The following is a 15,434-nucleotide window of genomic DNA, read 5'->3' as shown; positions in this document are numbered from 1 at the left end:
TTAAAAAAAAAAGAAAAATCGTATAGCTTACATATCGAACTAGAGACATCAGAATTTCATGAAACAAGTTTCTATGCGTTCATATCATTGTTCTGATCGTAAATATATATTTATAAATATTTTTGACCAAATATATTGATTGTTTGAAATTTTTATCCTAATATGACCTCATTTGATTTAAAAAATTGAATCTCTCAAAATATTAATTAAAAATTATGGATGATGGTATATTTATGATCAGAACAATAATATGAATCCATATAAATTTATTTCATAAAATTCTGATATCTCTAGGTCAATATATAAACCCTCTGTATTTTTTCCTTTTTTTTTTAATATTTTCAATTTTGGGTCGAATCCAGGATTCGTCCCAGATTTGGGGACGAATCTAGGATTCATCCCTAAATTTGGGGACGAATCCAGGATTCATCCCTAAATTTGGGGACGAATCTATTATTCGTCTCTAAATTTGGGACGAATCTTTTATTCGTCCCTAAATTTGGGACGAATCTGTTATTAGTCCCAAATTTGGGGACGAATTTAGTAACGAAATATTTTTCTGTTGCCAACTTGAAATGAAATATTTTTGTTGCAAATTTCATTGGAATTTTGGGTCGATATTTATTTTTGTCGCTAAATTTATCCCAATTTTGGGACGAATTATTTTTGTTCCAAAATTTTGTCCCTAAATTAGTGTTCTTTTGTAGTGCCACCACCCCGATGCCCCTCTACACCACTACCGCTCTATCCAAGTAAGAAAAGGAATGAGATGGCTATGGTCTAATCCCATGCTTAGATAGGCAGTAGTAGTAATTCCTGTTTAAGGTAGTTATATTAACTTTGATGAGTTAAAAATGCTTTGGTGTTCTTGTCTAATTGAATCTTGAATTTTATGAGGATTATGGAGGGTTATCCTATTTTAGTCATTTTGTATAATTCCTTTTGATGACGATAGAAAATATGTTCAAGAACCAAGACAAATGAATTTCTATAAATAATCGACCACGGTTGATGATCTCTTAACAATTTCTAGTATTGCTATGCATCATGTATTAGAGATAGATACTAAATAGTCGGAAATGTGTTGTGCTTCTTTTTCATTTTACATCTTTTGATGATGAAAGATAGGTTCTCAAATTTTCATATATATACACTATATATAATCAAATCATCAATGAAAGAATATGAAGCAAGAGAGACACCAAGGATAATGAAAGGCTAATGTTGTATATAAGACGTGCTATTGTTGTGTGAAAGAAAAGGAAACTATCAACTTGAGATTTATTGTTGTTTGTTTGCTGTAAATTGATATTTGGTATGTTAAAAAATGATCTTGTTTTTTTATTTAGAAATATTTTATCTTAATCTATGTTGTTTAAGAGCGTAGATATATTCAGGAGCATTAGATGAATATATAGGTCTTTGTTTGAAATCATTGCGAGTTCTCTAAGTTCATCAATCACTTTTGGATGAAATTGATTAATGGACCTTCACTATTAAAAAATAAAAAATTTAATATCTTCAGAAATTATAAGTCCATGGAACTCATTTGTGGTGTTGGTTAGGAGTATGATCATCATGACTCTTATAATGCATTGTGACATTATTTATCATACTTGAATCAAGTTGAAAAAAATCAATACTCTCAATATAGTATATCACGATGGTGTTTGACAGCATGGGTGTATTAAGGAGACAATGTCGAGCACATAGAAGTTTGTTTATAGTGATTTGAACATCTCTAAGTCTATCATCAACTTTTGGTATGAAACTGGTTGATGGACATAGGATATTCTAAAAATTAGAAATTTAATTTTGTCCAACATAGGAGAGTCCCATGAACTCATATGTGGTGTCGGATAGTGAGTATCATCATCTTACCATTTACAATGAGACTCTGACATCATTTCTTAAGGTGGGAACAAGTTTAAAAAAAAAAATTGGATTCGGTACAGTGTATCGTGATGATGTTTGATGACATGAATGTAATAAGTAGATTGAGCTGAGCATATATGACTTTGTTTTGAGTGAATCAAATATCTCTAAGTCCATCATCCACTTTTGTCCCAAAAATAGTTTATGGTTGTTGGTTTGCAGAATACTATGTTTCTAGTTTCCGTAAGATTAGCAACAACTTTGATGATCTTCAGAAAACCAGCAACAATGTGTTTCTCACTCATAGATATTATGCATCACGTAGTTCAACTGAATTAAAAGTAATGATCTCTCAAAGTTATAACTTATAATTATAACAGCGACAATTTCGTAGCTGCTACATGTTGTTGATCTTCGAAGACCAGCAATAACACAATGCTGATCTTAGAGAATTAGCAACAATGTGTTACTGATCTTAGAGAATCAGCAATACGTGTTGCTGAGCTTCAGAAGATTAGCAACAACGTGTTTCTAGTCTTCAGATGATCAACAACAAAAACTAGCAACAATGTGTTCAACCATAAATTTTGAGAGGTTATAAATTTTGATTCAAGTTGAACTATGAAATACATAATATATCAAATTGAAGTTTGTTCAGAGATTTTCTATTTGATATATTATGAATTATGTGACTCAACCCAAGTCAAAAGTTATAGTCTCTCAAAATTTACCTAACATACATTGTAGCAGCTACGAAATCGTAGCTGCTACAACTACAAGTTCAACTTTAATAGGTTATAACTTTTGATTCGGGTTGAACTATGAGATGCATAATGTATTAAATAGAAGATCTCTAAATGATCTTCAATCTGATATTGATCCTGTTTGTGAGTGTAACGAGATGAAGAACTGGGGATAGCAAGCAATGATTCTGGAGGAAAGATAGGCGACAACTTCGGGGAAGGCGAATAACAAGGGATCTGAGAAAATCAGAGTAGATCCCGAAGAAATTCAATCAAAAAATACCTTCTAGTGATGAGAATAGTAGGTTGAAGCTAGATCAAGAAACCCAAAGCCGATCCAGGGAAGACTCCGACGAATTAGAGCACCATGACGAAGAAAACCATAGCTCGATGTTCCGGCGGACGCTGTCGCCTCCTACGCACTATGAAACCAACCAACAAAACGTCAATGACCTAAGAACGGGGTGGGAATCCCTGGCTGGGCCCTCTGACACTTAAGTCAGTCTCCTCTTCTCCAAGTGGGAGGAAGAAGAAGAAGTACCATAAAACTGGAATGGAACTAGACTTTCAGTGGTGGTGTTGCATGCGTACCCGGCCAACGAAGAGGATTCCCCTTTTTATATCACCTCATATAACCTCTGCGGTCATGAGGTGAACCCCGGTTTGTTAGAGTTTGTTATGAGATAACATAAGTACCTGCAATAATAGTTTAAGGAATCTTTTTCGTACTCCAGATATATCTTCTTTGTCGTCTAGCACACTTACAGAAGTTTCTAGAAGTCGTTTCCTGCCAAATTACCATATGATTGTATATTATTCATACATCACCTATATTTAGTTGTAATACTCCTTACTAGCTATGCTTATGATATTTAATAAATGTGAGTGTCTTTATGCCCAGCCAGATTTTGTCAGGCGATCTCATACTAATATCTTTATAAAGGTGTGTGTTGATATACCCGCCCAGAATTGTATTTTCGAGCATATTATGTCTATGTCTGACTGGATGTTTTTAAGTCGGGTCCCTTCTGACCATCTTGGTTCGTATGTCTGTTCGATCGCTCGAGATTATATTGTCGAACGAGTCATATATATACGCTCGACCAGGATTATACTACCGAGTGTGTCATATCTATGTCTGACCGGATGTTTCCCAGTCGAGTCCCTTCTAATCGTCTCGGTTCGTATGTCAGCTCGATCGTCTAAGATTATATTGTCGAACGAGTTATGTGTATGCTCGACCGGGCTTCTACTACCGAGCGTATTGTGCCTATGTCTGACCGGCTGCTTCCAAGTCGGGCCCCTTCTGACCGTCTCATTTTGTATGTCTGCTCGATCGTCCGAGATTATATTACTGAACATGTCATATATACGTTCGACTGGATTATACTACCGGGCATGTCATATCTATGTCTGATCGGATGTCTCCCAGCCGAGTCCCTTCTGACCGTCTCGGTTCATATGTCTGCTCGATCGTCCAAGATTATATTACCGAACGAGTCATATATATGCTCGACCGGGATTATACTACCAAGCGTGTCATATCTATGTCTAACCGAATGTCTCCTAGCCGAGTCCCTTCTGACCGTCTCGGTTCATATGCCTGCTCGATCATCCGAGATTATATTGCTGAACAAGTCATATATACGCTTGACCAGGATTATACTATCAGGCGTGTCATATCTATGTTTGACCGGATGTCTCCCATCCATGTCCCTTCTGACTGTCTTGGTGTGTATGTCTGCTCGATCGTCCGAGATTATATTGCCGAACAAGTCATATATATGCTCAGCTGGGATTATACTATCGGGCGTGTCATATCTATGTCTGACTGGATGTCTCCCAGCCGAATCTTTTCTGACCGTCTTAGTTCGTATGTCTGCTTGATCGTGTGTTCCGTTAGTTTTATACCGGTCGATCTATATTCTCGGCCGGGATTTGCCTACTGGGCGCATTCATCTTACCTGGGCCTCCCTACTTCTTCCCTCTTCTCTTCACATCTCCTTTCACATTATTATATGGACTCCACTCCTTACAACCCATATCACTAGGCTCCCCTTCAAGTCTAGTTGAAGGAGGAGTGTTCGACTGACTAGACCTGAGTGTGGCAGTGATCTCGTGACCACCGCTACAATGATCCCGTGACTCTGGATATCATGATCTCGTGACCCCTCCTTCTACAACATCTATGTTTGCTCTCTCTTGTTCTACTTTCTTTCTAAAGATCTTATTGGAAGTCATGGCTTCATATCCTCCCCTCTGGGATCAATTGCTATGTGAAAAGAAAAAAATCTTTAAACGAGGCCATGCGAGCTCTGGATCTACATCGTTCACAACAACAAGAACTAGAGATGCGTCTGCTGTCAGCTCAATCATAGGTCCGGTCAGAAATGGCTTTAAGGAATAAAGTCGATTCGGAGTTGAATCAAAAAACTGAGCTGGATAATCTAAGAGCCTAGCATACCTCAGAGGTAGCCGTTCTAACCAGAAAAGTTCATGTAGATGGTTTACTAATATCTCAACAACAACAAGCCTTGGATCAGCAGAAGGCTAAGGTGGATCTTCTACAAGCCGAGTTGGCTCAAGTTAGGTCAGAGAAGACCTTTCAGTCACATGTTTGTGGAGGGGAATGATACAAGCACCAGAGGACAGGATAAGCCTCCTCCTTTAATCCGGGTTGTCACTTTACTACCCACCCCCACTTAGGATGGGAAGAGCAATCGGGTGGTTCCTATAAAAATTAGGTTATGTTGGATGATGAATCTTTCCACCTATTTCCATCCCACAGAATGTGATAATGAGTTAGCTTGCTGCTTCACACTTTGTTTAGGTCGTTGTTCCATCAAACTCATTGTATTTGTTTATGGAAACTCGAGGGTTATGATTGTAAAATTGCTGATAGTGATATCAAAATTTTATATTTACGTTTGAGGAGGGTGTATGAAATCAGGTGATCAACTACTCTAGGAATAATTGAACAAAAGAATTTATGTACAAGCTCGAGCGAGTCTGAACTTTAATTAGGTTTTTTGTCTACAAAACCAGTTGGGATTGTGTCTGGTCAGAATACTTTAAATTAGACCCTGCTATAGTTTATTATTATCATTTTATATTTTTTTCCTCATTCCTTTCTTCATTGCACCTAGGGAATCGAACACCTTTGTCGCTATTGATTGGTTCTTTAGCAGAAAGAGAATATTGGAGGTGCATGATACTGTGGCGATAATCCAAGCATGATTTAATCTATTATGTCTATCATAAATATCTATTTATGGATTCCTAACACGTGTCACTTATTTCTTCCTTCTGATGTAGTATTCACACGCTTTCTCAGTAATGTCCTATCACACTCTTCCCTTAGCAAATCAATAGCTCCCTTTGTAAGGGTTCTTCACATCCAACGACTATCATTATCAATAATATTCTTGAGAAAACCCTAAACCCTTTATCTTTTTACCTTTTTCCTCCTCTTTCTCATGCTCTTTGCTGGTGTTGTTGCTTGTCATTCTTCATCCTCTGTTAGCCCTTCTTCTTTCCTAGTTTCCTCTTTCCGTTCATCCTTTCTAAGGCTTCAGTAAGTTGTCTCTCTTGCGTTCTTGCATTGTTCTATAGCTGAAGAGTTTTTTACTGCTTGGTACACTCAAACACCTTCCACCTTTCATAAGATCGATAGAACCTCCATTCGTTCGGAATATGAAATTTCTAAAGAATATAGCATTGTGATTCCTACTTCTGATGCTCGTCCTCATCTTCCCCCTGCCAGTTATATCACTTTTTTCAAAGATCAACTAATAGATGGCCTACACTTTTCCATTCCCCCTTTTCTGATAGAAATAAGCAGATACTTTAATATTCCCTTACAACAATTTTCCCCTAATGCATTCCGCTATCTATGTGTTTTGTATACGATATTTCGTCTTTTCGACACTTCCCCAACTCCCCAAAATTTCTTTATGATTTCCTACCCCAAGAGGTCGAACCCTAGTGTCTTTCTGTTTCAATCCAGGCCTAAGATGACCCTCTTTGAAGAAATGCCCTCTTCCATTAAGGGTTGGAAATCGCGTTTTTTTTTTGTGAAATTTCCCGCGCCTATCTCTTGGTCCTCTTCCTGACAATCCTCCCTTCCTACTCTTCCAGATGTAAAGGAATTACATCGATATTCTTCCTTCACTATTTATTCATAAAGACTATCAGGGTGTCATCTATTCATCCATAAATGGATACTCAATGACCTTCTCTATCTTTTTGGTCTGAGCCCTGTTAGGATAGAGCTTCGCAGCTCTCTCGGTAAGTTACAGTTTATCCGTTAAAATACTTTTTTACTAACTAAAATATTTTTTTATTTTATGTAGTGGGCGCTCTGTTTGAGGCCACGGTCGATGAGAAACTACTTTTGGATGAGGAAGCAATCCATGCCAAGGAGAAGGAACTTCGTGCTGAGTTGGGGGAGCCTTCTGTAGTGGAAGTTCCTATTTCCGCAGGGGTTGCTTCCAATTCTCATGCGGCAACCCCAGAAGGAACTTTCACCGACCTTCCTCCGATCATTGAACTCACTTCTCCAGTAGGTTTCTAGAAATCTCCTGAGGAAGCCCCTACTAAGAAACGGTTCAAATTGACTCTTGCCCCTTCCCCTAAGCAAAGAATTGTTTCCCTTTCTGCCGATACTCCTCTCATAAATGTTACTCATTCTTCTCTTGATCTTCCCCTTTCTACTTTATATCCTACTCTTGCTTCCTCTTCTTCCACGAAATTACCTACTTGTAGTGATGGCTCTCCTTCTGCTTTTGTCATAACGTTCTTTGAACCAATGGTCTTACCCACTCGAGGGGGAAAAGGCCCGGCCTCTCCCTTTTTGATTTTTTTCCACCCTTCTACCCAAACTACTATATCCTCTGCTTCTTCTTCCACTCCTACCCTTCCTATATTGTTGGGGGGTCTTTTACCACAGCGTGGGAGGAAGTTCGCTAATTAATTGAGGGGCTTAATCTTTCTGAAATGGCCGATAGCCTTTATCTTGAGGAGACGAAGGTAAAATTATTTATGCTTATACTTTCTTTTCCTTAAGCGTTTTCTTAATGACCCATTGTTTCTATAGCGTTGGATAAATAATATGAATATAGCTCGTTTATTGCATAACTTAATCCAAGAGAATGGGATATTAAGAAGGCAAGTCCAAGAGTTATCTTCTACCCAAGCCACTGAGAAACTAGATAGTCTCTCCTCTTAGTTGCAAGAAGATCGCCGCCAAGCACTACAAACTGAGATGGAGCAATCGAACCAATATAAGGTCGACCTAGAAAGCCTTCAATCTCAGCTTCGATTGACAACTGCCCATAATGACGAGTTATCGCCTAAGTTAGAGAAGCAAGCTTCTGAGATCAACCAATTGTCTTTCCAATTAAAATCACTAAGAGATACTCATGCAACTGAATTAGTAGACCAGCTATCCACTCTGAATCTTAAAGAGGATGCTTTAAAGGCTTCTCAAGAAGAACTGGTAGATTATAAGGCCAATGAGGATGCCCGCTTTGAGCAGCGCAGGAAGGCATACCTTGAGTCTCCTGCTTTCATGAAACCTATGGTGGATTCCTTCTTAAGGGCTCTTAGCTATAGGGCTGATGATGGGGTGGCACAACTGCAAGAGCTAGGATTATTGATTTTTGATCCTCCGTCCAGCTTCCCGGACCAGCGGAGACTAGTGAAAAATCGATCTCCTGATCTGCTCCCTAAGCTACTATAATCAGGCATAAATCAGTATTTTTCATGCTTGGTGTTACCATTGTACCTATTTGTGATGAATTTACATTCATCCCTTCCTAACGTTATATACTTTAACTCATTAAGTTCTCCTTATACATACATTCTCCATGTTAGCTTTAATTACTTGATCAATTTATAAAGAATAGGTAACTCTATTTTATACTTATATTTGTCTCTGGTAGGAGTTTACTTCAAGATAAATAAGTGAATTTGTTCATATGTATATATATATATATATATATGTGTGTGTGTGTGTGTGTGTGTGTGTGTGTGTGTGTTTTCTTGCTTTTCCTATTATTATGGATCTTCACATAGTTTAGATTATCTGTTTGGTTTACAATGATAGATTAGGTATTTCACCCACCTTTATACAATGTGAGTGTTTATTTAATCTGTGATGGCTAGACGATTTGGCTTGCCTAGGTGTTTTAATTTTCTTCTTCTTTTGCTCGACCAACTTATGTACACCGGACGGGCCTGTTTACCCTCCCTGACTGGACTGGATGAGTTGATCATGTACTTGATTGGTTAATATCGATTGGTCGGGTCTAGGCCTCTAATCCTAAAATATCCCCTAGAGTCATAAGAGTTGAGTGGGGTTGAACGTTTACTCGATCCTTTCATGAACTAGGTATCCATTTGGCCCCTAATGGTCATTCGAATATATCCCCCTGATACTAAATGACCTAGTACATCTGCCTGACCTATAAAGACGAGTGAAATTCCTTTACGCTAGGTACTCATTCAGTTTCTAACGCCTGAGTGTGCTTACTGATACCCACACACCCTCTTTATTCGATAAACTCAGATAACTAGATTCAGTTGACCGGGTCTTATTGAGGGTATAGGATGATCCTACTTTTTGGGATTCCTTTCCTTTTTCAAATATAACGCCCCTCTTGGGAGCGTCATCTTCTATGCTATCAACCTCGATAATTGTGCAAGGGTTTTGAAAAAAGGGGAAAAAGGGGCGAATAAGGGGTTTACTTTATTCTTCTTCTTAGAGGTTTTTCTCCTCCCTGTTCGATTCGCGATTCCTTTTGCCAACCCTGCTCCTCACAATGGCTTCTTGCTCTGCTGGCGAATGGTTCACCCATTGCTCTTCTGATTTTACAGAACCAGAAGCGTATGAACTCCAAGTAAACTATGGCTTCCCTTTATATCTAACTCTTTCTACCCCTGAGGATCACCCTCATCTTCCACCCTCAAGGAGCGTTGCTATCTTTTGGGAACAAGCTTTGTCTGGCTTCTGGTTCCCTCTCCACCCTTTCCTTGTTGAGGCTAGCGTGTATTTCAACATACCACTAAATCAGTTTATCCCTCAATCTTTCTCCATTTTAGCTGGTTTCATTGTTGTCTCTCGATTGCTCAACTTTCCTTTATCTCCTCGCTTGTTCCACCACTTTTTCGTCCCTCGTCAAGTGGAGGCTAGCCTTTTTAAATTTCAAAGTCGTCCTAAAGCCATTTTGTTTAATAGAATCCCAACACAAGGAGAATGGAGGCATAAATTCTTCTTTTTACGTCTTCCTCCTCCTCCTCCATACCTATAACTTGGCAGCGGAATCTTCCCATTCTCCCTAATCCGCAAGATATATCTGCTGATTCGACCTTCCATTCTTCACTTTTAAAACTAAAGGGTGTCAAATTTAGTTTGTCGACACTAATTGCCGAAGGCCTGCTATTTACCTTTAGAATAAGTTCTATTGATACAGAATTGAATGTTCCTTTTGGTGAGTTAAACGTCTTACTTGTTCGTTACCCTTAAATCAGTTTTCCCTTAAACATATGATTTTTTGTTTCCTTCAGCTGACGCCATCCTCCCATCTCTCATGTACAAGAATGTAGCATTATCTAGATCATTTTTAACCAAGTTTGGGGAGGACATATTAAAAGATCGTCGCCTTAATCACGCTCCTTCCACCCTCGGACTACTTCCTCCCAACGAAGCACCCACAGAGGATCCTGAGTCTTCTGAAGAAGATTGCCCCTTCATCGCCCGACGGAAAAGACCAAACATCGACAAATACACTCCTTTTGGGCTTACCATCCCCATGCTTAAACAAATTCCCATTGTCCCTTCTGAGATTTCTTGTGAGAGAGGTAAGGATCCTATGCCTTATAATCGTGTTCATTATAATTTATCCCTTAATATGATGCGACCGAGCTTACTTACTTCTAATGTTCTCCCAGTTGTCCCTATTTTTGAGTCAGTGCCCATATCTTCTCAACCTCCATTAATTTCCTCTTCATCTCCCTCTAGAGCGAGAGCCAAGAGAACCCCGTGTAGGAGAACCTCTGGCTCTACCTCCCAAGGTATTTCCATCAAGTCAAACCCTAGCTTCCTACCTCCTACGGTACCATCTCCCATTTCTGCTCCTGTACATAATATTTCTAGTGTTAGGACTTCATCTCCTATTCTAGAACCTTTGTCTACTTCTTCTAAGAGGACTTCAACCTTTGTCCCTCCTTGGGTTCTTTTTAGACAGGCCCAAAGGCTACCTTCTATGTTGGGACAACCAGACCCTATTCCTATCTCTTACGGGCTCCTCCAATTGAGAAGCCCCTTAGCTGAGTCTCAGTTACAATGTCAGTCTTCTATGAAAGGAAAAAGCATTTTTGATCGAGCAGACGACCACAACTGTCAAGCTGCTGTTGTAAGTATTTTGAATATGTTTTATTAGTTTTCTTAATCTTCTTAGCTTGTGGGCTTGATCTACAAATGTGTTGTTATTATGTGCAGTTTTTTGCCTCAAGCCTATATATGGGTCACTTAGCCGCTGAGCTAGAGAGGAAAAATAGTACCTTGAGAAATCAACTAATGGCCTTGAGGGCAGCTCCCCCTTCTCCCAACAACGAGATCATTCAACTAAGAGAGAAGCTGGGTTCTCAAGCTCAACATATGACCCTCTTGGAGAAAGACCTTCAAAATCATCGACAACTATTACAGGTCGGAGAAGGAGAGAAGAGGACCCTGGAATTACAGATAGAAAATTTGAATTCTAAATTAAATATAGAAGCAGTCCTAAAGGATAAGGCTATTGCAGACGCCACTCTCCACTCTTCCCTTCTAGAACATTTTCAAACTTCTCATTCCAAATCTTCAGATGCAGCTCAAGAACTGGCTTCCCATGACTTTGATTTGTTGCAGTTACAAGAGCAGTTAAAAGTTCAAGACTCTCAGGTAGATTTCTTTACCAGGGATTTGGAACAGGCTAAAATAGAACGCGATAATCTCAAAGGCAAGGTCGACTAATTGGAGTCAGAGCTACAATCTTATAAGGCGGGTGACCCCTGAATTTGCGAATGAATTTGTTGAATGCATCATAGGGACTTTAACTCATTTGACTGATGGAGTCCTTAAGCAACTACGAGAAGAAGGGTATTTACCTCAAAAACCTCCTCCTCGATTTATAGATCGTCGGAGTCTCAACAAAGAGCTACCCAAGAAATTCCTTAGTAGTTTTAAGTGAACTGTTGGTGGATGGGTTGACCAAGGGTTAAACTAATTGTACTTATTTTCATAGGCTTATACCTATAGGGAATACTGTTGTTTTATTGACTAATATTTTCATGTTTCCCCAATTTTTTTAAGTGAACTTACAAATGAATACTTTAAAAAGAACATGCGATAATTATGATATCAAGAATAAGCATGTAAAATAGGCAGTTGCATGTATGTATTTTATTCTTGAATTGTAAACGAATATCTGATACTTACTTGTTCATTACTTTCTGGGATTCATATATCTTCAGAGCCCATCCTGTTCTTATGTTCCAGCTCGGTTTCATGTCTCAGGTGGATTAAGAAGATCTGTAAGCTATAAGACACTCTTGTATCTTGATCATGAATGAATTACCCAGCAGATTCGAACTGATGAATGAAGACCAAGATGTCAATATATCTCGACCGGGATATTGCTCCCGAGTGAATCTGGACTGATAAATGAGATTTCAAATGCTTATTACACTTAGGTCGAGATGTCACTCCTGAGCAACCTTGGGACGCTAAGTAAACATCCCAATGCTATTATATTTCAGTCGAGATCTCACTGTCGAGCGGCTCTGAACGAAATGAGTGAAAATCACATTTCATATCATATTTCAGTCGGAATTGAACTTCTGAGCAAGCTTAAGCAAACAAGTGAATATCCAAGCGTCGTTATATTTCAGTCGGGATATCACTCCTGAACGTCTTTGAACGGATGAGTGAGAACCAAATGGCTTATCATATTACGGTCGGAATTGAATTTCTGAGTGAGGTTGAGCTAACAAGTTAATATCCAAGCGCCATTATATTTCGATCGGGATATCACTCCTGAACGACTTTGAATGGATGAGTGAGAACCAACTAGCTTATCATATTACGGTCGGAATTGAACTTCCGAGTGAGCTTGAGTTGGCAAGTGAATATCCAAGCGTCGTTATATTTCGATCGGGATATCACTCCCAAACGGGTCAATCTGTGCTAGGAGGATATCAAGAAGCTTGAAATTGCCTCTTATCAGTTTGAGGTTTAAAGTCTCCGGTCCCCCTTAAGGAAGCCAGGTCGGTCACTCCTTAAGGTCCCCGATCGATTAGTGTTGAGCGGAGGAAACACGCTCGGGAATTTATAGTCGATGCTCGACTGTTAAGGGTTTAAAGTCTCTTGTTCTCCTTAAGGAAGCCAGGTCAGTCACTCCTTAAGGTCCCCGATCGACTAATGCTGAGCGGAGAGACCACGCTCGGAAGTTTATAGTCGCTACTCGACTGTTACGGGTTTAAAGTCTCCGATTACCCTCAAGGAAGCTAGGTCGGTCACTCCTTAAGGTCACCGATCGACTAATGCTGAGCGGAGGAAACACGCTCAGAAGGGAGATTGATTCATCTATTTCAGTAGATGTATGTATTTTTTTAGAGGATAGATGCCTGAATTTTTCCATTATATTCATAAATTAAGTAAAATACATGGATAAACTATAAGTGTACTTGTTAAGCTCTGTATAGTTGTAAGTGATTTGCACTCCAAGGTTGCTCGAGATTCCTTCCTTCTGCATCTTGGAGATAGTAAGAACCTGAGGCAAGCTTCTGTATAACTTTATATGGTCCTCCCCATTGGGGTGCCAATTTGCTAATGTCTCCCATGAAGGCGCTGGAATTCAGTTCTGTTTAAATTTCCCTGTACAAAAATTGTATAAGTACAGAACTTTTCCTAGCAACCCGCATGTTCGATCAGACATGTGTTTGATCAATCAAGCAAGTTCTTGACAGATCAAAGCACGCCTTGATCGAAGTACAAGATCGTTGGCCTCTTGTGTTGGTATTCAAAATCGATACAAAGAAACCTAAACTAATTACGCAATGAAATCAAATAACTAGTTGTACCTTTCCTTTGTAGCTAAAGACCTCTTGATCTTCTGCCGTATTCCTCTCCTCTTCTTGGACGTCGTGTGGCCGATGATCTACCAAGACAAAAACCACCCTTCTTCTCTTCTTTGTTTCTAAACCGTCGACCACCAAAAGGAGGCTCTAGGATGGGCGCCCTTTCTTCTTCTTCCTCTCCTCCAAGCCGCCGACCTAAGGTGGAGTTGGAAGAGATTTGTGCTGCCAACCCTAAGGAAGAAAGAAGGAGAACCTTGTGCCGCCGGCCCTAAGCAAGAGAGAAGGAGAACCTTGTGCCGCCAGCCCCAAGCAAGAGAGTTGTGGAAAACTTATGTTTAGGGGGCGTCACCTCCTCTTTTTATAACCCTTGTCATCGGCTACAAAGCAAGAAAAATAACATAATTTTGTTTAGAAAAAATCTCCCTTTTTTATAACCCTTATCGTCGGTTACAAAGAATGAAAAAAATAGAATTCTGTTTAGAAAAAATCTCCCTTTTTTATAACCCTTGTCGTCGGTTATAAAGAAAGAAAAATAATAGAATTCTGTTTAGAAAAAAATCTCCCTTTTTTATAACCGAATTATGTTGGGGTCGATGCGAGGCTTTATATAGAGGCTATAACAGGGACCTAGAGAGGGAATTGGTTTAGGTCTCCTGATGGGCTTCGACTCTCTATGTTCGGCCCGAACACTCAACTCAAGTCCATCAATAATAACTCATACCACTAAAGGGTTATTATTGAACTACTGCACCAATCCCATATTACAATGGTCTTCTTCTTATTATGAGTGTGTTAATCTCCCTGTGTTTAAGATATCATATGTCCATTAATTAAGTGAGTTACTGACAACTCAATTAATTAACATCTGATTCCAAGAGTAGTACCACTCATTTTTATTATCATGTCGGACTAAGTCCACCTGCAGGGTTTACATGATAATCCTTATGAGCTACTCAAGGGGGCATCATCAGCCTAAATAATTAGGACACAGATTTCTTCTATAATTAACAACACACCATATAAACAGTACTATTTCCCAACTCATCAGGTCTATTGATTTAACAAATAAATCTCACCCATTAATAAGTTAAAGAAATAAATACTAAGTATACATGCTTGTTATTATATAGAGATTAAGAGGACACACATCCATAATAACAGAGGTTCTATTCTTTTATGTAGTCAGTATAAATCAAACAATCTCAAATGGTCCTGCTCAATACACACATAGTGTACTAGTGTAATTTTATAGTCAAGACAGACTAATACCAAATTATACTACAATCGTTCCAATGGTTTGTCCCAATCCATCTTGATTGTGAGCTACTATTTATAATTTATAAGGAACTGATAACATGATCTTCTGTGTGGCACCACACACCATGTTATCTATAATATAAATTAAATGGACAACTGCATTGACATATATATAAATATAAAATGCAAACATTTGACTAAAGTGATTCTCATTTCAAAATATTTCATAACAGATGTTCATACAAAAAGCTAAGCTTTTAGTATACATCCTAACAATCTCTCACTTATACTAAAAGACTATACTGCCATATATGCTGCCATACATCTGATTCACATCCCCTCAACATGCCCATCTAAAGCTCTCGCCGGAAGGGCCTTAGTGAAAGGATCTGTCAGGTTATCTACTGATATAATCTTGACGACAACAACCTCTCCTTGTTT

The sequence above is a fragment of the Zingiber officinale genome, chromosome 4B (assembly GCF_018446385.1).
Source record: "Zingiber officinale cultivar Zhangliang chromosome 4B, Zo_v1.1, whole genome shotgun sequence".
In the NCBI taxonomy this organism is placed as follows: Eukaryota; Viridiplantae; Streptophyta; class Magnoliopsida; order Zingiberales; family Zingiberaceae; genus Zingiber; species Zingiber officinale.
Note: the sequence above shows the minus strand (reverse complement) of the source record.